Here is a 22,178-nt window from a genome sequence, read left to right as displayed (position 1 = left end):
TTAGCTGGGCATGGTGGGTCATGCCTATAATCATAGCTACTCGGGAGGCTGAGACACAAGAATCATTTGAACTCAGGAGGCAGAGGTAGCAGTGAGCTGAGATAGCACCACTGCACTCCAGCCTGGGCTACAGAAGGAGACTCTGTCTCAAAACAACAAGAACTACAACAACATAAAAAAACCACATTAAAGGCCGGGCGCGGTGGCTCAAGCCTGTAATCCCAGCACTTTGGGAGGCCGAGGTGGGTGGATCACGAGGTCAAGAGATTGAGACCATCCTGGTCAACATGGTGAAACCCCGTCTCTACTAAAAATACAAAAAATTAGCTGGGCATATCGCGTGCCTGTAATCCCAGCTACTCAGGAGGCTGAGGCAGGAGAATTGCCTGAACCCAGGAGGCGGAGGTTGCGGTGAGCCGAGACCGCACCATTGCACTCCAGCCTGGGTAACAAGAGCGAAACTCCGTCTCAAATAATAATAATAAAAAAAAATAAAAAACAACAAAAAAAACACATTAAAAATAAGTATCAATGCAGATACCATAATCCTATAACCTCACAAAACTATTTTGATTTTTACATATTCTTTTTCTATCTATGCAAAGATTTTTTTTTTTTTTTTTTTTTTTTTGAGACGGAGTTTCGCTCTTGTTACCCAGGCTGGAGTGCAATGGTGCGATCTCAGCTCACCGCAACCTCCGCCTTCTGGGTTCAGGCAATTCTCTTGCCTCAGCCTCCGAGTAGCTATATGCAAAGATATTTTAAGAGAAATCCCTCTAGGAAGAAAAAAGAAAGACTGCATAGCTGGGCATGAAAATAATTACTAATAAAGGTTAGATGATGACTGGAGAGAAACACACCAAACAGAAGAATCTAAAAGTCATAATTGATTTTTTAGTGCATTTTTCTTTCTATGCAAAAAAACTATTTTTAATTGATAAAATTTGTATACATTTAGGGTATACAACATGTTTTGAAATATGTATACATTATGGAATGGCTAATCAAACGAATTAACATATATATTACCTTATATACTTATTTTTGTGGTAAGAACACTTAAAAGTATTTTCTAACAATGCAAAAATGTACATTAAGCATAGCATAATAAAATGCAGAAATTCTAGTTTTATTTCAACCATTATTTTAGGAAAAAATACTGAATTGGATAGTAAAGAATGAGACATTATTTTTTTCTAAAATAGTGGTTGAAATAAAACTAGAATTTCTGTATTTTATTATACTATGCTTAATGTACATTTTTGCATATATAATACATTGTTATTTGTATATTCACTATGTTGTACAACTGATAAAAGTCGTTGGTGATGGATTAATAAAACCACAAAACCGAAACTAAAACCAAACACAACCGCAGGCATTTACAACATGTATAAATCTACACGTTTACAACGTGTACAGGTTTATAACATATTATAAGTCGGTGTTGTTACAACACAGCCAAACCAACACACTGAGATTTAGAACATAAAATCCAGCTTCCTTGAAAACTGGAAGCAGGCTATATTAAAATATCATTTTTGTTCCCAGTTATATTTCCCTCTGCTCTCCTTTGTGTCTTAAGGAAAATTTGGATTATCTGGATTATCAGGCAGATTGTCCTTAATAAGAGGCAAGAAAGGAGCTTCAAATACATCTTTTGCTGTTACAGAACACAGCATTGTTAGGTATATTATAAAATTCACCAGGTGACAGGTATATAGAAAACAATGGGCTAAGCAGGGTGGTACACCTATAATCCAGGCACTTTCAAAGGCCAAGGCTGGAGGATCACTTGAGCCCAGGAGTTCAAGACCAGCCTAGGCAACATGGCAAAACCCTGTCACCACAAAAAATACAAACAAAAAAAAAAGTTGGGTGTGGTGGCACACACCTATAGTTACAGCTACTCAAGAGGGTGAGGTGGGAAGATGGCTTGAGCCCAGGAAGTTGGCAGCAGTGAGCTGTAACTACACCACTGACAGGAGGCCCTGTCAAAAACAGAGAAAATAACAATTTTGTGCTTGTATAAAATATATACAAACTTGGCAGTTAACACTGAGGTGTTTAGCGAAGCAAAGGGCATAAAGTAACATCTTTCCTAACTTTCCTAAGACTTTCTATTTAAGGATGTAAAAGAGAAAAGTTTAGGTAGAATTTTAATTCACTCTATCTTTTTAAAAATTAATATGTATCAAACACTGGCTTGTTGGTTCAAGGCAGTAGAAAAGAAAAGCAGGTGAGAATTTCACAATTAAAGGGAAAAAAAGGTTGGTTACATTGGCTTACATGGTAATACCAGCACTTGGGGAGGTCGAGGTGGGAAGACTGCTTGAGCCCAAGAGTTTGAGGCTGCAGTGAGGTAGGATCATGCCACTGTACTCCAGCCTGGGTGACAGAGCAAGACCCTGTCTCACAAAAAGGGAAAAATTAAAGTTAAAAAGGAATGCACCAATCAACTCCACCAATGTTAAGAATTACTAATGAAGTAAAATGCTAAAACTTCTACAGAAATTTCTTTCCCAATAAGGAACAGTCACCCCCTATCTACCTCTTTACTGCAGAGAAATCATCTATAGTTGTTTCTATACAGAAACAAGTTTCTGGTATTACAATACTATATAAGTCACTCCTCTGGGAAAGTAAGTGAATGAGTCAAAAAGAATGAGAGGCCCAGGTATGGTGGCTCACTTTGGGAGGCCAAGGAGGGCAGATCACTTGTCAGGAGTTCAAAACCAGCCTGTCCAACATGGTGAAACCCTGTCTCTACTAAAAAAGATATAAATATTAGCCAGGGGTGGTGGTGCACACTTGTAATCCCATCTACTCAGGAGGCTGAGACAGGACAATTGCTTGAGCCTGGGAGGAAGAGGTTGCAGTGAGTCAAGATTGTGCCCCTGTACTCCAGCCTGGGTGACCAAGAGAGACTCTGTCTCAAAAATAAATAAATAAATAAATAAATAAATAAATAAATAAATAAATAAATAAAAAGGAAAAAAAAGTGGTAAATGCAGATATGTAACAGAGATCATAAAAACGTCTGGCATTAGAGAAAGGAAAGCCCAGATGACAGATTTTGATCGTTTTAAAGTCATGAAAGCAAAGAAAATGAGGAACAATAATCAAGAATGAAGTTAAGAAGTTTCAAAAGGCAGCTCTCCAAAAGCTTCTCCCAAAAAAAGCACCTGCTGCTAAGGGTACTGCTGCTGCTGCTGCTGCAGCAGCTGCTAAACTTCCAGCAAAAAAGATGACTGCCGCAGTTAGAAGGCTCCAGTCCAGAAGGTTCCTACCCAGAAGGTTCCTGCCCAGAAAGCCACAGGCCAGAAGGCAGCACCTGCTCCAAAAGCTCAGAAGGGTCAAAAAGCTCCAGCCCAGGAAGCACCTGCTCCAAAGGCATCTGGCAAGAAAGCATAAGAGGCAATTATAAAATGTAATAAAGGTTCTTTTTGATATCTTGGCAAAAAAAAATGTCTGGCATTTGCTGATGTGTTACTTTGCATCAGGCATGGTACTAAGTATTGACATGCGTTGTCTGCTTTAAAGTGCACAATACATAACGATCTCATGAGGCGATGGGGTAGAAACTGCTAGTTACTTCTCCTGTACCCATTCTTCCCTTCTTGTCAGAAATGGAACCCTGATTAACGGTGTCAACTGAACCCAAATTAAACCTGTATTTCCCAGTGTTCCGTAGCTGTAAGATGTGGCCAAGTTATCAAGTTCTGACTAGTGGAATGTAAGCAGAGTGTGACATTTGGATATGCTCCTGCAAAGAATTTAAAAGTCCCTTTACACCATGGAATATTATGCAGCCATCAAAAACGATGAGTTCGTGTCCTTTGTAGGGACACGGATGAACCTGGAAACCAGGTAGATATGACAGTAATAACTACAGCAATCACTCTGGGCCCCCCGAGGATGGAAGCCACAGTTAAACAATGGCAGAGGCCTGCTAATTACCTTGGAAATGCCATAGCAGACAAGGAGTTCTTATCTAGGAATTTCCCTTACAAGTGAAAACAATGTGCTGAAGTCACTGATATTTTGTTAGCATAGTTAATTCTAACAGATAGAGGTAGGTTGTATTAAAACTATTATTTAATAGATGAAGAAACAGAGAGCCCCAGAGTTAAGCAATTTGCCTGCATTCACACAGCAAGCAAGCAACCTTCAAAGTGCCAAGCTCTTAACCACTGTGTGATAATGCCTTCAGACCAGCTCCTGGAACTCAGTAAGAGACTCAACAGAGGACATGAACCTTGAAAATGGGCAAAATAATATTGAAGAAAGGGGGGTGCCTCCACTCATTCATTAGTTTAGGTCAAGACCTAGTTAAAACAATGGAAGAAGCCACAGTTAACCAAAAGGGAACCCAGCCTGCCTGGTGAATATACTGTAAGAAAAAAACTAGTAGAGAGAATCCATTTCTGAGACTTGCGAGGCCAAAATCACAGAAAGGAAAAGGGGTGACTGGCAGGTGAGACATAACCAGGAAAGAAACCCGCTGTGAGCTAGGCATATTTTCTTCATTCATGTACAGAATTATTAATGAATTAAATCTGAAGAATAGCTACCAATTAGGGAATAACCAGCAAAATGATTTCTAAAAATGAACTGAAAATTCTTCCATGAGACCACCTAAGAAAAAAGTAGAATATTTTTTAAGCAAATAGGAAGAGGGAGACTATTTTTATAACAGTAAGCAAAGAAATCATTTCACAAATTTTTGAGATATAGTAAACTCTTGTACTGCCCTGCTCTGGAGATGGAACAAGAGTATAAAGGTAGAGAGAGAAAGGCATAATTCCGTTTCCCCACAGTACCATGCAATTTTAAAAAATACTTAGGATCACAAAGCTATCTTGAATGCTATTTTAGAGTCATCTGGGAAGGAGTGAAGTAAGAACACTGGGAAAGTGGCTGGGCACAGTGGTTCACACCTGTAATCCCAGCACTCTGGAAGGCCAAGGCGGGTGGATCACCTGAGGTAACAAGTTAGCCAGACATAGCAGTGGGCGCCTGTAATCCCAGCTACTCAGGAGGCTGAGGCAGGAGAATCACTTGAACCCGGGAAGCAGAGGCTGCAGTGAGCCGAGATCGTGCCACTGCACTCCAGCCTGGGTGACAGAGCGAGACTCTGTCTCCAAAAAAAAAAGAACACTAGGAAAGTGAAACATAGTCTAAAAAACTAAACTGGTAGAAGCTGGAAGAGAGACATGGCCAAATTCTTAGAAACGGCAGGATATGAAGGAAGAAAGGGCTACATGAGGAGCTACCTCCAGAGAGAGGCAGGAGTTTAAAGCTTCAGCCGGCAGGGCAGCCATTTATTACCTGAGGAGCTACCATTATTATCTCTAATTTTCTAAATTAATAAGCTTGTGGTAGACTATTCAAACAATTAGCCATTTTCCCCAATACCATATCAACAGAAGCATCAAGAAAAGCTACAGCTAGCTTTTGTATACTTAAGCTAACATAATGTGGTACTGATGATGCTCAAGCTCACAAACTGTATAAACAGACAAAAAGTGACCCAAAAGACAATGCTTTTGGATGAGACATTTTCTCAACCTAAATTCTCCCTCTAGCTTTCAAAAGTGACCCAAAAGACAATGCTAAGTAAGTTTTTCTGGCTTATATAGCAAAATATGAAGATCACTTAAAAGCAACACTCACTTATTCACAGGTTAATAGATTTTATATTTACTTCTTTTTTTTTTAACTTCCCTTCCATTCTGATTTTATATTTCCTTGTAAATACACACTAATCGTTTTTGTATTATACAGCTTTATAAGATAAAATGTAAAGTTGCTGTTGTTTAAAACCTAAAAACTGTCTTTAAGAACATCAGAGAGAAACGTTCATGTACAAGTAATTGACATGCTTAAAACATTCTTGGTTATTCATTTAAGGATTCCCTAAAGGATCTCTCTTGACTGAGCTTTTTTACTCTGACTGGTTATTTTACACCAAAAACAATGAGTCCTTAAAACTACTGTGAAAAAGAAAATAAATTTCAAGGTGCCACTAGTTGAAATGTATGACCCTTTCCTTTTTTAAGGTAGTCAGCAAGAAGGGAGGGAGGTATATGAAGTAAACTGATGTCATGATATCTGGATATTACTTTTGGCTTTTCTGTTTTTTTTTTCTGTCTTTTGAAACAGAGTCTCACTCTGTTGCCCAGGCTGGAGTGCAGTGGTGCGATCTCGGCTCACTGCAACCTCCGCCTTCCTGAGTAGCTGTGACTACCCTATAGGCATACACCACCGCGTCTGGCTAATTTTTGCATTTTTTGGTAGAGACGGGTTTTCACTGTGTTGGCCAGGCTGGTATCAAACTCCTGGCCTTAAGTGATCCTCCTGCTTTGGCCTCCCACAGTGCTGGGATCACAGGCGTAAGCCACTGCCTAGCTCACTTTTGTTTTTTGATGACCACATATGACAAAGACCACATCAGAGACTACCAATTTACCAATACAAAAGTATACTTCTTTTAAAGAAAAAAATCCATTCTTTCTTCAAGTCATTACACCCTTCTAAAGAAAACATTAGGTCAAATAAAAAATTAATCAAATAAAATTTTATTGGATAAAAATTTATTAAAGCAACAAAGTAAGGTAACTTACATGACTGACATGAAGTATAACACACATGTAGAAATAAAAGTACAATTCATTTGGCTACAAACACACAAAATTTGAGAAAAACAAAATGGGTAATCTTTTCTCTATATGATATAAGCAATATGGACCAAATTAGATTAGAGTTTATAATTATGACAAAAATACTCATTAAACATTTGCTGACCAGCTGAAAATCTGCTTTGAGGAATATATATTTTTATATATTATATTTTAGTGTGTATGTGTGTGTGTGTATATGTATACACACACACACATACACACTAAAAAAAAGAGAAAATTCTGACTATATGACTAAACAGACACAAAATACAAATGAATCTATTGTATAGACTAAAATTCTACAATAGACCTGAAAAGAAACTATGCATATTTTGTAAAGCTCACCTCTAAGTGCTTTTTTAGAAAAGAGATCTAACATGGAAATCTAGACAATAAAGAATAAAAATAAATAATTCAAGAATAAGATGACATGATCAAAAACCTAGAAGAAAGTACAAATTTATTTATAATTTATACTAAGGTTAAACAGCAGGGAAATTAGTTGTGGAATGTTAGTCTTTACAGCCCTGACAAAGTGATAATACAACTAAGTAAAAATGAGAAGTTGTTTTGAGGATTATAATTTTCAAAATTTTTTTTTTTTTTTTTTTTTTTTTTTTTTGAGACGGAGTTTCGCTCTTGTTACCCAGGCTGGAGTGCAATGGCGCGATCTCGGCTCACCGCAACCTCCGCCTCCTGGGTTCAGGCAATTCTCCTGCCTCAGCCTCCTGAGTAGCTGGGATTACAGGCACGCGCCACCATGCCCAGCTAATTTTTTGTATTAGTAGAGACGGGGTTTCACCATGTTGACCAGGATGGTCTCGATCTCTTGACCTCGTGATCCACCCGCCTCGGCCTCCCAAAGTGCTGGGATTACAGGCTTGAGCCACCGCGCCCGGCCTAATTTTCAAAATTTTTATAACAGAGAATCAACAGATTGTCAGAAATATGGAGTTATTTTGTTGTTTGTTTGTTTGTTTGTTTTTGAGATGGAGTCTCACTCTGTTGCTGAGGCTGCAGTGCAGTGGCACAATCTTGGCTCACTGCAACCTCTGCCTCCTGGGTTGAAGCGATTCTCCTGCCTCAGCCTCCCAAGTAGCTGGGACAACAGGTGTGCACCACCACGTCCGGCTAAGTTTTGCATTTTGTAGTAGAAACGGGGTTTCACCATATTGGACAGGCTGGTCTCAATTTTCTGACCTCATGATTTGCCCACCTTAGCCTCCCAAAGTGCTGGGATTACAAGTGTGAGCCACCACACCAGGTCAAAACAGTTTTTTTTTTTTTTTAAATAATATAATGACTCTGATTCTTTAATTCCTCACCCACATCTACACCCCCACCTCCAACTTAGAAGAAACTCTTGGAAACTTGTATTTCTTGTGAAAAAGAGGCATTTATTTGATGTTAAGAAATTCCTTCAGTTCTTTTTCTTTTCTTTTCTTTTCTTTTTGAGACGGAGTTTCGCTCTTGTTACCTAGGCTGGAGTGCAATGGCACGATCTTGGCTCACCGCAACCTCTGCCTCCTGGGTTCAGGCAATTCTCCTGCCTCAACTTCCTGAGTAGCTGGGAGTACAGGCACGCGCCACCATGCCCAGCTAATTTTTTGTATTTTTAGTAGAGACGGGGTTTCACCATGTTGACCAGGATGGTCTCAATCTCTTGACCTCGTGATCCTGATCAAGACCAGGATGGTCTTGATCTCTTGACCACCCACCTCAGCCTCCTGAAGTGCTGGGATTACAGGCGTGAGCCACCGCTCCTGGCCCAGTTCTTTTTCATTTGTTATTTCAGGTAAATTAACTATGCTGGTCCTTATTTTCTACAATGGTAGGCTAACTTATTTAGATAAAATCTCCCACTGAAAACAATTGAAAAGCTTAATAAAATCTTAAAAGTATCAAAAAGACCACAAGATAATAAGGAATTACAAGCCCCAAATAAAAGGAAAAAGAGATTTCCTGTGGTCATGAGACACTTTTGTTTAGATAGCCTCCCAAGGCATGGGGGACATAAATCAAAGTTCAGTGCCTATACAAGGTAGAAAGTCTAACAAGAGTTCATAACCACAAAAAATTAAAATCCCAAAGGACTGTATCTTCACGGTGTTGATAAATAGGAAATTTTAAAAGCTCCTGATAAACTAAGTAGGGTGATCACAAGTCCTAGTTTGCCAGAGACAGTCTAGTTGTACACCCGAAGTCTTGGCATGCTTGAAAATAGTGCTCCTTCTTACTCTTAAAAATATTCCACCTTGTAACCAGGTAAGCTACATGGCCACTGTAATGATCACCTAGTTTTCAATCCCTGGACTATCCCATCAAAGATATCTCAAGCCTTGAGCATGGTTTAATGTGATTATGGTAGACTCTGAAAATGACTGCTAACAATCCCTTCCTTCCCTGTACTCGCACACTGCTAGTTTCATCGAGAAGTGTGGTCTATTTTATAGCTTTGAATCTGAGCAGGCCCTGTGACTTGCTGTTTCCAACAGACTGCAGCTGAAGTGATGCTCCACCAGTTCCAAGTCCAGCTCCTAACAGACCTAGCAGCTTTTGCTTTTTTGGAAAAGAGATACCATGTAAAGAAGCATGGGCTAGACCAAATAAATGACAAGAGCACTAAAGAGAGGCCACAAAGAACAGAACAAAGGTGCTCCAACCCACATGCACCAAGTCTCAGACAACAAGTGAGGCAGTCCTGGACACTGCACCCTAGCCAACCTCCCAGCTGAATGCAGATGCATGAGTAAATCCAGTCAACATCATGTGGAACAGCGGAGCCCACAGCTTAAGCCAGCCAACTCACACATTCACGGAAATATGACATCATTGTTGTTGTAAGCCCCCAGTTTGGGGTGATTTATTATAAATTACTGAAACAGTGGATCAGAACTGATAGCGGTCTGTAGTGCTTTGGTGAGAATAGGTACATAACTTTCATTTAAAGCCACATGTTTGGTAAAAGGAATTTAAGGAGAAAATGAAAATAAAAATTTTTTTTCAAGAAAGTCACGTTATTCCTACAAATAAATATAATACCAAACACGAAGCTTTGAAACTAGACTCCTTGACCAGTACCAGTAAAAGCATCAACATAAAGGGACTCTAAAAGACTTCAGAGATTGGAATTCTCAGATACAGACTATAAAACAACTGGACTGTGTTTAAAAAAATAAGACAAACTCAGAAATATCTACAGGGAAAATTGTCATAAATTCAAAAAAGAATCACATAAGACATATAGATATAAAAATAAATAATAAATATAATTTAAACCTCACTGGACAAGTTTAATATCAGACTAGACACAAGTGAAGAAACCATTAGTGAGCTGGTATATAGGAAAAATAAATTTTCCAGAATGCAGCACAAGCAGAAAAAGGGCAGAAAAATCATTAGAGAGACACAGAAGATATAAAGAAACACTTGGGCGTATGTTTAAAATATTTGTTTCATCAGAATCTCAGGAGAGAAAAAAATAGAGGTAACATTTAAAGGGCAGGTGTCTGAAAGTTTTCTACAAATGAAGGAAGACAGCAATCAATAGACGCAAGAAGCTCAATGAATCCCAGGCAGCTTAAATAAAGAGAAATCTACATGTAGACATATCACATTAAAATCAAAGATAAAAAAATTTTATATAGCCACAGGAAATATAAAGATGCCTAAAAGTATCAGCAATAAAACTAACAGTAGAATTCTCCACAGTAAAAAACAAGACTGTGGACCCTTTTTCCTTCTTCACAATTTTACGAATGAAAGATTCATTTTTACTGCAGATCTTAGTAACCTCAACATATTTTTTTTCTTTCCTTATTAAGTCAGGAACTCTTACCTTTTCACTTAGAGAAAGCACTTTAAGGTTTCTCTTTGGCTTAACTGAGTTGCCAGCACCACTACTCCTGTACTTTGGGGCCATTATTAACTAAAGTAAGGGTCATTTGAACACACACACTGTGATACTAAGACAGTCTGTCTTATAACCAAGACAGTTACTAAGTGACTCATGGGCAGGTAGCACATACAGCATGAGCATGCTGAGCAAAGGGATTCACATCCCAGGTGGGATGAAGTCACATGGCTTCATCATTCTACCCAGAACAAAGAATAGTTTAAAAGTTTTGTATTATTTCTGGGATTTTCCATTTAGTATTTTTTGGACCTCAGTGGACCACAAGTAACTGAAACTGCAGATGGGAGGTGGTAGGGGGATGCAACTGCATAACCTTGATACCAAAATAAGGCTAGATGATATCGACCACAGGAAAAGAGAATGAGTTTAAAAGCAGACCTGTACTTCAGTAAATACTTGATTTACGGCAAAGCTGGCACTGTAGAACAGTGAGAAAAAGATGATCTTTATTTTTAAAATACATCATTCTCATTCATATGGAAGAAAAATACAATTTGACCCCTATCTCACACCTACAGAAAAAACAATTCCAGGCTGGGCGTGGTGGCTCACGCCTGTAATCCTAGCACTTTAAGAGGCTGAGGTGGGGTGGATCACTTGAGGTCAGGAGTTCAAAACCAGCCTGGCCAACATGGTGAAACCCCGCCTCTACTAAAAATACAGAAAAAAAAAAAAATGCACCTATAATCCCAGGTACTTGGGAGGCTGAGGCAGGAGAATCACTTGAATGTAGGAGGTGGAGGTTACAATAAGCCGAGATCGCGCCGCTGCATTCCAGCCTGGGCAACAGAATGTGACTCTGTCTCAAAAAAAAAAGAGAAAGCACAGATCCAAATGTGAAAGACAATACAAAAAAGCTTATGGAAGATGACAGAGAAAAATAACTTTATGATCTTGATTTCTTAAAGAGACACAAAAAGCACAAGCCACAAAGACAAGACTGACAAACTGGACTATCAAAGAGAATTTCTGTTCATCAAAAAACGCCTTTAAGAGAGTAAAAAGGCAAGCCACTGAATAAAAAATATTTAAAACCCACATAACTAAGGGCTGTATCTGGAATATATAAAAACAACAACTCAAAAAGAAAAAGACAACCAATAAAAATGGACAAGAAATCTAAACAAGCATCTCTCAAAATAAGAAATCCAAATGTATAATAAACACATGGGCTTAACTTCATTGAAAAAAGGGAGGTGTCAAATAAAACCACAGTGAGAAATCACTACACATTCACCATAACATTTTTTTATAAATATGATAATATCATTAGAGAAGAGTTAAAACAAAAAGAACTTACATACATTACAGATGGGAAGATAAACAAAGATGACTCCTTTGGAAAACAGTTGGGCCTTACCAACTAGAAATGAAGATAGATACATATATATATCTTCTATATATATATATATTCGATATGTATCATCAGGATATATCCTGTGACCAAACAAAGTCCACGCTTAGAAATTACAGCAGTATTGTTAATAAGCTAAAAATTATGAACAACACAAATATTCACTAACAGTAAAAATGAGTAAACTGCAGTAAATAAATATGCTGGAATGAAATAAAGAAAAGAAATGAACTACTGTTATATACAACACAGATCAGTCTTAGAAAACAGTGTTCCATGAAAAACTCATACCAAAAAAATGGCATACTGATTCTATTTATACAACACTCAGAAACAGGCAAAGTAAAATACATTACAGAGGAGTAAAGGCTTAAATGCCAAAATTATAAAAGAAAAAGTTACTATCATAAATATCAATGATGGTTTTCTCTGTGGATGAAGGAGTGAGCTGTGATCAAGGAGGGATACCTGGCAGTTTTTGAAGGGCTGAACATGTTCTATTTCAGCTGTTTTATATTAATACATCTTTTCTGATATGACAGTGGTCACATTTTCAAGTTTTTTAAAAAAAATCTATACTTTTACTTCTAAAAACAGCTTCTCTGGAAAACAGTTGGGTGGTTACATATTAAATTTAACTTGCAATTACCACATTACCCAGCAAATGCACTCTGGGGCATTTATCCCAAAGAAATGAAAACTTGCACTCACACAAAGATCTATACACAAATGTTCACAACAACTTTATGTGTAGTAGCCAAAAACTGGGAACAACACAGATATTCTTCAATGAGAGACTAGTCAGATGTACTGTGGTACATCCATACCATGGAATACTCAGCAATGGAAAGGAATCAACTACTGATTCACATAAAACCTTGGATGAATCTCTAGAGAATTTATGCTGAGTGAAAAAAGCATTTATGTAGTACTTATTTACATAACAGTTAGATGACACTTTTTTTAAATGACAAAGTCATAGAAATGCAGAACAGATGAGCAGTTTTCAGGGGTTAAGATGGGGTTGGGGAAAGGGATGGGAAGTGAAGGTGGTTAGGAGGAAGCTGGCATGTTTACAAAGGGTAACCTGAGGGATTCTTGTGGTGATGGAATTGTTCCACATCTTGAGTGTGGTGATGGGTACATGAAACCACACGTGATAAAAACTGCATGAAACTAAACAATACATACACACACACACAGGTAAGTACAGGTAAAACTAGGGAAATCTGAATGGGATCAGTGGACTACATCAGTGTCTACATCAATGTCAGTGGTTGGTATAGTACCATGAATTGCAATGTTACCATTGGAAGAAAACTGAGTAAAGGGTACATCCAATCTCTCTGTATTATATTTTACAACTACATGTGAATCTACAATTACCTCAAAGTAAAAAGCTTAATTAGAAAAATAGAACACATAATTTTTTTCTTTCTGTACACTGTTCTCTGTATCTAGGTATACCTCTATATTGCATATTTTGTAATGATGTCCACCAAATAATATTGTTAAGATGGGAATACTCTTCAAATTTATGTAAAGATTCAATACAATCCCTACCAAAATCCCAGCTGGACTTTTTGCAGAAATTAACAAACTGATCTTAAAATTCACATGGAAACTTGAGGGACTCAGAATAGATCAACAATCATGAAAAAAAAAAAAAGAAAAGAAAGAAAGAAAGGTGGAGGGTTCATGTTTCTCAATTTCGAAACTTACTACAAAGCTATAGTCCTCAAGACTGTGTGGTACTGGCATGAGGATAGATACACTAAGCAATGGAATAGAACTGAGAGCCCATAAATAACTCCCAATCAACTAATTTTCAAAAAAAGGTGCCAAGAGAATTCAATGGGAACAAAATAGCCTTTTTAACAAACATTGCTGGGAAAACTGGATAGCTGCATGGAAAATAACAAAGTTGGCCTCCTATTTCATACCATATACAAAATTAACTCAAAATGCATCAGAACCTAAATCAAAGAGCTAAGACTATAAAAATACAAAATAGATACACTGGATTTTAACAAAATTAAAAGTTTTGTATTCCAATGAATGCCATCAGAAAAGTGAAAAAGACAACCTTCAGAGTGGGAGAAAATATTTGCAAATCATATGTCTGATTAAGGGATTTGTGTATATATATTGAACTCTTAGAACTCAATAATAAAAAGATAAAAAACCCAATTTAGCAACAGACAAAAGGTCTGGAATAAATATTTGTCCAAATGAGATACACAAATGGCTAACAAGCACATGAAAAGATATTCAACATCCATCATCAGCCATCAGAAAAACACAAGTCAAAACCACAGGGAAATGCAAATGAAAACCACAATGAAATGCCACTGCAAACCCAATAGGTTGGCTATAATCAAAGGGACAGACAATAACAAGTGTTGATGGGGATGTGGTAAAATTGGAACCCTCACACACTACATTCCGCTACTAGGTATATATACAAGACAAATAAAAACTGAAGTTCCCACAAAAACTTGTACACAAATATTCATAGCAGCATCATTCACAATAGCCAAAAAAAAAAAAAAAAGGAAACAATCTACATATCCATCAACCGATGAATGGATAAACAAACCATGAAATATTCAGACAATGGAATACTGTCTAGCAATAAAGCAGAATTAAGCACTGATACATGCTACAACATGCATGAGCCCTGGAAACATCATGCTAAGCAAAAAAAAAAAAAAAAACAGTCACAAAAGACCAAGTATTTTAGATTTTCATTTATATAAACTGTCCAGAATAGATAAATCTATAGAACCAGAAAGTAGACTATGGAGTGGGAGGTTACCTATGGTGTGGGAGGTTGGGGTGAGAATAACAGGTGACTATAAATAGGTATGAGTTTCTTTTGAGGTGATGAAAATGTTCCAAAATTGTGGTGATAGATGTACTAAAACCATTCACTTGTATACTTTAAATGGGTGAATTGTATGGTATGTGAATTTCATCTCAATAAAGCTATAATTTTTTAAAAGGCAATGTAAATACTCCTTTTCATTTATAATACCACTAAATAATATCAGGTTTACCTCCCTCCTAACTTCAGATGGAAAGGAAACTCTATAGTGTTCCAATATGGATCCTTCTTACTCATTGCAAAGGTACAAAATGGATATCAGAATGCTTGGCAACAGTCATGCAAAATCTTCAAATTACTTAAACCTGTTTCTTTTAAAGTTGAATTGAAATCAAGATATGGTTTTAGGCTGGGCGCAGCCGCTCATGCTTGTAATCCCAACACTTACTTGGAAGGCCAAGGCAGGCAGATCACCTGAGGTCATGAGTTTGAGATCAGCCTGGCCAACATGGTGAAACCCTGTCTCTACTAAAAAATACAAAAGTTAGCCAAGCCTGGTAGCACGAACCTACAGTCTTGGCTACCCAGGAGGCTGAGGCAGGTGAATCACTTACACCTGGGAGGCGGAGGTTGCAGTGAGCTGAGATCATGCCACGCACTGCAGCCTAGATGACAGGGCGAGAGTCTCAAAAAAAAAAAAGATAACGGTTTTAGACACCAGCGTTTTTCACGGCTATGTCACCACATGCAAGCAACTTTGCTTTCTCTCTTCCAAACTGCTGCCTACTTATTTAATTTCTGCTGCTGCCCCAGCCAACTGCCTGTTACCATTCTAACTGGCCACCATGATCTTCCTCCACTCTCTCTGATACCCTCCCAGTATGACACATTGCTACTGCCTTCACTGGGCTTTCATTACAATCTCTCCTCAGTCAGCTGGAAGCCACATCCCTTTCATTCAGACCCTTCTCTGCAACTGGACTTCTCCAATTCCTCCATGAACTTTTCTGATCTCATGACGGTTCTCTCAGATACCACCTCTGATCCTTTTTATGACTGCAGCCCTTAGTCTTTCTTGTATGCAGATTCTCTGTATTTTCCAGCTTTCAGGAATAACTACTTCAAAGCCATAGAACCTTTCCATTAGAATATAATTTATTCAGACAGACAGTTTCAAGGGGAAAGGGGAAAATACTCTGCATACAGAGTACCTTACTAGCTGAAAAAAAAGTCATTTGTTGGAAATGATTTCAAGACTGTAAAACTCATGAAAAGAAATTCAAATAAATTACCTGCATCACTGATTCAAGTGGCATTCACTTTTCACAAAAGCTTTTATTTGCTTCTAAGCCTTGTCAGAAAAAAATTTTAAAAGATGTTAAGTGGGAGAAAGAAAAATTAATTCAAGCCTATGTAATGATAAATTTTACCAGACTGTGTCTTACAAAGATAACCAGTCTCTGCTCTGTTGGGTACAGTGGCTTAAACCTATAATCCCAACACTTCGGGAGGCCAAGGCAAGGGAGTTTGAGACCAGCCTGGGCAACAAAGTGAGACCCAGTCTCTAAGAAAAACCTTTTTAAAACATTAGCTGGGTGTGGCAGTGTATGCCTGTAGTCTGTTATTTGGGAGGCTGAGGTGGGAAGATCGCTTGAGCCCAGAAGTTAGAGGCTGCAGTGAACCAAGATCACAGCACTGCAGTCCAATCTGGGTGACAGAGCAAGACCTTATCTCTAAATAAATAAATAATCAGTCTCTTATTTTAAAAAAAAGATAAATAAATGTTGGAACTGTAACTCTGGTTGGTTTAGTTGGTTTGTATTAACCAACTAAACTAAGTAACGTAGTTCTTAAGAAGCTTAATATTATTTCTAATACTGCAACATTTCTAAACAATACTGGTTGTGTCCATGTAAAACTTATGCTTGAAGGTTAAAAACAAACAGTAATCTATGTTAAACAGGGAATATGTTACTGAAGATACGTAAAAGATTTGTCTAGAAAAATCTGATACTGGATCCATGAATAAAATCAAAGCATAGCTGACAATGTTCTTTTGTTACCTGGGTGGTGGTTACAGGGATGTGTTCACTTTGTGAGAATTCATCAACAGTATAAACTTAGGATTTGTGCCGTTTTCTCATATGTAGGTTAGGTTTCAATTAAAATTTTAGTAACAAAAAAGCAAAACACATGAAAAAAGTAAATTTTTCTAAAAATCCATCAACTAGACTTCTTAGTTCAAAAACTTAAATCACAATTATTAAATCACACATACCAGTTTGCTAGGGCTGCCATAATAAATTTCCACAAACTGGGTGGCTTAGAAACTATGAGGACATAGTTTCTGGGGGCTGAAGTTCAAGATTGAGGCGTCTACAACTTTGGTTTCTTCTAAGGCTCAGCTCCTGGGCTTGCGGATGGCTACTCACTTGCTGCCTCCTCACATGGTCATTCCTCTGTGCATCTGCACGCCAGGTCTGTCTCTCCTAACTGTCCAAATTTCCTCTTCTATAAGGACACCAGTCAAACTGGATTAGGGCCCACTGTCACTGCCTCTTTTTAACTTAATCACCTCTTTAAAGGTCTTATCTGCAAACAGTCACATTCTGAGGTAGCTGGGGGGAGGGAGGGAGGAAAGGAAGGAAGGAAGGGAGGGAGGGAGGGAGGGAGGGAGGGAGGGAGGAAGGAAGGAAGGCAGCCAGCCAGCCAGCCGGCCGGGTGTGGTAGCACACACTTGCAGTCCCAGCTACTCAGGAGGCTGAGGTGGGAGAATCACTAGAGCCTCAGAGGCTGGGGTACCGTGAGCAGAGATTGTGCCACTGCATTCCAGCCTGGGTGACAGAGTGAAGCACTGTCTCAAAAAATAAATAAATAAATAAATAAAGTTCAAGTACTTTATTTGTCAGAAAACACTGAGGATTGGAAAAGAGAGAAAGGAAGAAGAAAGGAGCCTCTAAAGTGATGAGTGTAGAAAACCAGTACCAGCTGGATACTACCAGGGAGAACTTGCTTAATCCTGCTGTAGTACTCTGGAAAACAGTGTGGACATGTGCCTTAGTCATCCCACCTGAGGGTTAAAGGAGCTGGGTGTTTATCTACCAACTCCTGGCAGATATTGGCTGAACTCCACCCCCAAAGTAAGTGTTAATATCCTGGTATTTCTGGCCTGCCCTCCAGGCAGGCAGAATAGCTGGCAGCAAGAAAAGCTCTCAGCAAGAAAACAGACAAAGTTGCTGAGATGCAGAAGTTGGCTAGTGTGCACAGTAATGGCAAGGTCTTAAGAGACTATGGGTGAACACCGGCAGCACCCGGGGCATCTATGTCACAGCCCCTAATCTATAGGAGTCTATCCCTTACTTGTGAATGTAAGAAACATCAGCTGTCATCTTGAAGCAGCAGAGAAAGGATTGAGAAGGGCTCTAAACCCAACTTTTTTCTTTGCTAAACAGTACAGGTGTTCCTCTCAAGAAAGGTCTAAGTATGGCACAAAAGTTATACAGCAAGGAAAAAAATGTGTCAAATCATCACAGTCACTGAGTTCTGCATGGTTATATAAAAGAAACCGAAGCTGTAAACAACACTGGGTGGTGTACTTTTTTTTTCCTCTGTGAGCAGAAAATGCCACAATTTCAACCATAAAATATTTTCAAGAAAGACTCTTTCAGAGAAGGGGAAAAAAAAAAAGTGAGGCTGGGCACTTTGGGAGGCTTGGGAGGCTTGAGGTGGCAGGATCACTTGAGGTCAGGAGTTAGAGACCAGCCTGGCCAATATGGTGAAACCCTATCTTAAAATACAAAAATACTTAAAACACAGAAAGTAGCAGGGCATGGTGGCAGGCACCTGTAATTCCAGTTACTCAGGAGGCTGAGGCAGGAGAATTCCTTGAACCCATGAGGTGGAAGTTGCAGTGAGCTGAGATAGTGCCACTGCACTCCAGCCTGGGCAACAGAGTAAGATTCCATCTCAAAAAAAAAAAAAAAAGCAAGAATAGTATGTATAATGTGTGTCTGCAGGGCTTTTTACTTTTTCTTCTTTTCAAACAGCTAATGATACAGTCTGTATAAGCAAGAATCTGTGAACAGATACACATACGTGAAGTTCTTTAAGGAAAAAAAAAAAAGACTTCAGCTGTATTTCTTTTTCTTCAACATATGCTGGCCACTACCAGAGTTTCACCTCTGGGCAGGCCACAGCTATCTATCTAACAGCTGGTAGGAACACATAAGAATAAGGTTTTCTTTCAGAACTGAAACATGTTTAGTCATTTTTGCATTAAAGATAAATGAACGGACCTAACTTGCAAGAGATTTATTTTAAATTCAACTTACGACAAAATTGGTTTCAATTATGGATCAATATTCCAGGCAAGAAATTCATACTCTAAATTGAGGCTTGTATACAAGTTATATATAATGTCCCTAATATTTATATTGAGATATACCAATATAGTCCTTATTCATATTCACTCTATGAAGTTAAATAGCATTTTTTATTCCATTCATCACATGACTTCTCACACCACCTGCTACTATTTTACTTTAACTTTGATTTTAAAGCCCCCTACTCACTAGAGTTTGGTCATACTGCATTGACAAGATTTTCTTTCTCAACTTATCTGCTTATTAACTTTAACTTGATGCAATCCGAAAACAATCCATATGATGTTCAGTGAACACAGCTTTTGTATTTTCCCCAAAACTGTCTCCAGTTTGACATCAGTGCCTCAGTACTGTTCTGGAAATAATTTTCTATTCTGTCATTTCCTTATCAGTCAAATCCCTCAAACAGTTCTGCAGCAAGACTACATCATGTCTTCATAGTAATACGAATGACTTGATGAAGTATATCTTCTCCAGCGGATGCTATAAGCTATATAATCGCAGTCCATGGTGACTTCTGACAGAGTTGGACCATAAACCAGAAAACAGAATGTATTTAAAAGAGAAAAAATATCAGAAAACACTGAAATTTAAGCATCACATAGTTCCCAGTGACTAGATCCACCGTGATATTTTGGAACTATTGTTAATTATTTTAGGTATCGTAACGATCTTATGGTTATGTATTTTTCTAAAAAGGAATCTGTATGAAGAATGTACTGAAGAAGCCAGGTGCAGTAGCTCACACCTGTAATCCCAGCACTCTGGGAAGCTGAGATGGGTGGATCACCTGAGGTCAGGAGTTGGAGACCAGCCTGGCCAACATGCTGAAACCCCGTATCTACTAAAAATACAAAAATTAGCCAGGCATGATGGCAGACGCCTATAAGGCCAGCTACTCGGGGAGAATCGCTTGAACCCAGGAGGCGGAGGTTGCACTGAGCCAAGATTATACCACTGCACTCCAGCCTGGGCAAGAAGATTGAAACTCCATCTCAAAACAAAACAAAAAAAACAATGTACTGAAAAATTTACACTCTCTGAGGTTTTCTTTAAAATAATCCTGTGAGGTACAAAAGTCATTCTTGTTTCAGCTATACCTTAGTATAGCTGAAACAAGAATGACTACTTCAACAAGTAGTCATTCCATATACCTATCATCCATCACTGGAAGATGAATGATAGGTATATGGAAGTTCGCTGTACTATTTCTCTACTTTTGTGTATGTTTTGAAATTTTCCAGAATGAAAAGGTTAAAAGCTAGAGGGGAGGGTGGGCAGTGGAAAGAAAAGTTTATTTTCTTTCCTGATAAGCTTTTATTTATGATGAAAAATCCTACAAGTAAATCTTCTATACTTATAGCTGAGAAATCAGCCATACTTCAATTTTATACTACATTTTTCTCTTTACGGTATATGAATCTTTAAACTTGAAATTAAAAAATTAAATTAAGCTTGAATTAAAATGGGTGAGGTAGAAGAGAAGACATCATTCCAAATGTAAGAATTTTTAAAAGAGCACTGAAAAGTCATGTTTAAAACGCCATATGTAAGCTTTGCGCAGTGGCAGTATCGCAGCCAATGAGGTTTATCCAAAGCGCGATAATTGCTAATTGAAAACTTTTCCCAATACCTCGCCATGACAACTTGAAATATAGTCGGCAGCAGCAATTTTTGAGTCTCTACGGAGACTGAAAAAAAAAAAATTTAAAAATCACCAGAATTGCTCTTAGAATTTTCTTCAGTCAGGGCTGTTACAGAATAAAAATGCTTTTATAATAGTGTTAAATGCCCCAAATTGTTTTAAAGAAGTAATCTGCAAAACAGCTAGTGAAAAAATAGAGGGGTTACGATGATTCTTCTTCTTTTTCTTCTTATTATTATTATTTGAATCAGGGTCTCCTGTTGCTCATGCTGGATTATAGTAGTGTGATTACAGCTTACTGCAGCCTCAACCTCCCCAGCTCAAGGGATCCTCCCACTTCAGCCCTCCCAAGTAGCTGGGACTACAGGAACACACCAGCACACCAGGCTAACATTTGTATTTTTGTAGAGATGGGCTTTCACCATGTTACCCAGGCTGGTCTTGAACTTCTGAGCTGAAGTGATCTGCCTACCTCAGACTCAGTGCTGGGATTACGGGCCTGAACCACCATGCCCAGCCAAGAATAATTTTTTTTTTTTAAATCAGTAAAGATAAATTCTCAAGATTAATCTCAATTTCCTTTTTGAAAAACAAACAAAACTAAACTAAACAAAAAACACTAAAATACCTTGTCCAGAAAAATAGTTTCACTTATACTGGACCAGGGTTTCAATACCTGAGCACTACTGACATTTTGGGCTGGATGATTCTTTGTGTGGAATGTACTGTGCATTGCAGGATGTTTAGTGGCGTGTCTGATCACTAGATGTCAGCAGCATGTACCCACTGTGACAATCAAAGATGTTTCCAGATGTTGCCAGAAGATACCCACTGCACTAGTAATACACAAATATACATCTAGAAAGTGGAGGTTAAAAATACTGATAATTTGCAAATAATGAGTAGATAGATCATTTTTGTTTCTTCAGAGCAAACCAAATAGATAATTTACAAATGAATTGAGCTCCACAGTAAGTGAAGAAACTACATGTCACTTTGATGTATCACTTTGATATATTCTGACTTTATCAAGTGATACATAGGCTCATAGAGCCTTAGGAGATAAAATTTACCAAGATTGATGGCAGAGAAGTGCAAATATATGTAAGTGAAATTATATCTTTTTACAAAAGTAAATTGCTATTAATCACTGATAGCACATTTAAAAATCTGTAAATTTCTAAAGTTGGGTGGGGGTACATAGAATTTGTTATATTATTCTATTATTCTATTTGGTGTATATTTGAAATGTTCTAAATAAAAACAAATTTATAGGCATGAGCGTGGTGGCTCATGCCTATAATCCCAGCACTTTAGGAGGCTGAGGTGGGCAGATCATTTGAGGCCAGGAGTTCAAGACCAGCCTGGCCA

The 22,178-nt window shown here is 38.1% G+C and overlaps 1 protein-coding gene and 1 non-coding gene across 2 annotated transcripts in view; one reads left to right on the top strand and one right to left on the bottom strand.

The window, feature by feature from the left end:
* The window catches only part of GTF2F2 (general transcription factor IIF subunit 2), a 156,375-nt gene that overhangs the window by 83,139 nt on the left and 51,058 nt on the right, over positions 1 to 22,178 (bottom strand). The gene's annotated exons all lie outside the window — the stretch shown is intronic.
* On the top strand, positions 20,715 to 20,853 carry LOC135273870 (U4 spliceosomal RNA). Its single transcript, XR_010341660.1, has one exon. It is a non-coding gene; the product is annotated as a U4 spliceosomal RNA (small nuclear RNA).

The sequence above is a fragment of the Aotus nancymaae genome, unplaced genomic scaffold (assembly GCF_030222135.1).
Source record: "Aotus nancymaae isolate 86718 unplaced genomic scaffold, 86718_ANA_hifiasm-v0.15.2.pri h1tg000009l, whole genome shotgun sequence".
NCBI classification, from domain to species: Eukaryota; Metazoa; Chordata; class Mammalia; order Primates; family Aotidae; genus Aotus; species Aotus nancymaae.
The sequence above is the reverse complement of the archived record's forward strand: the minus strand, read 5'-3'. Positions and strand labels throughout refer to the sequence as shown.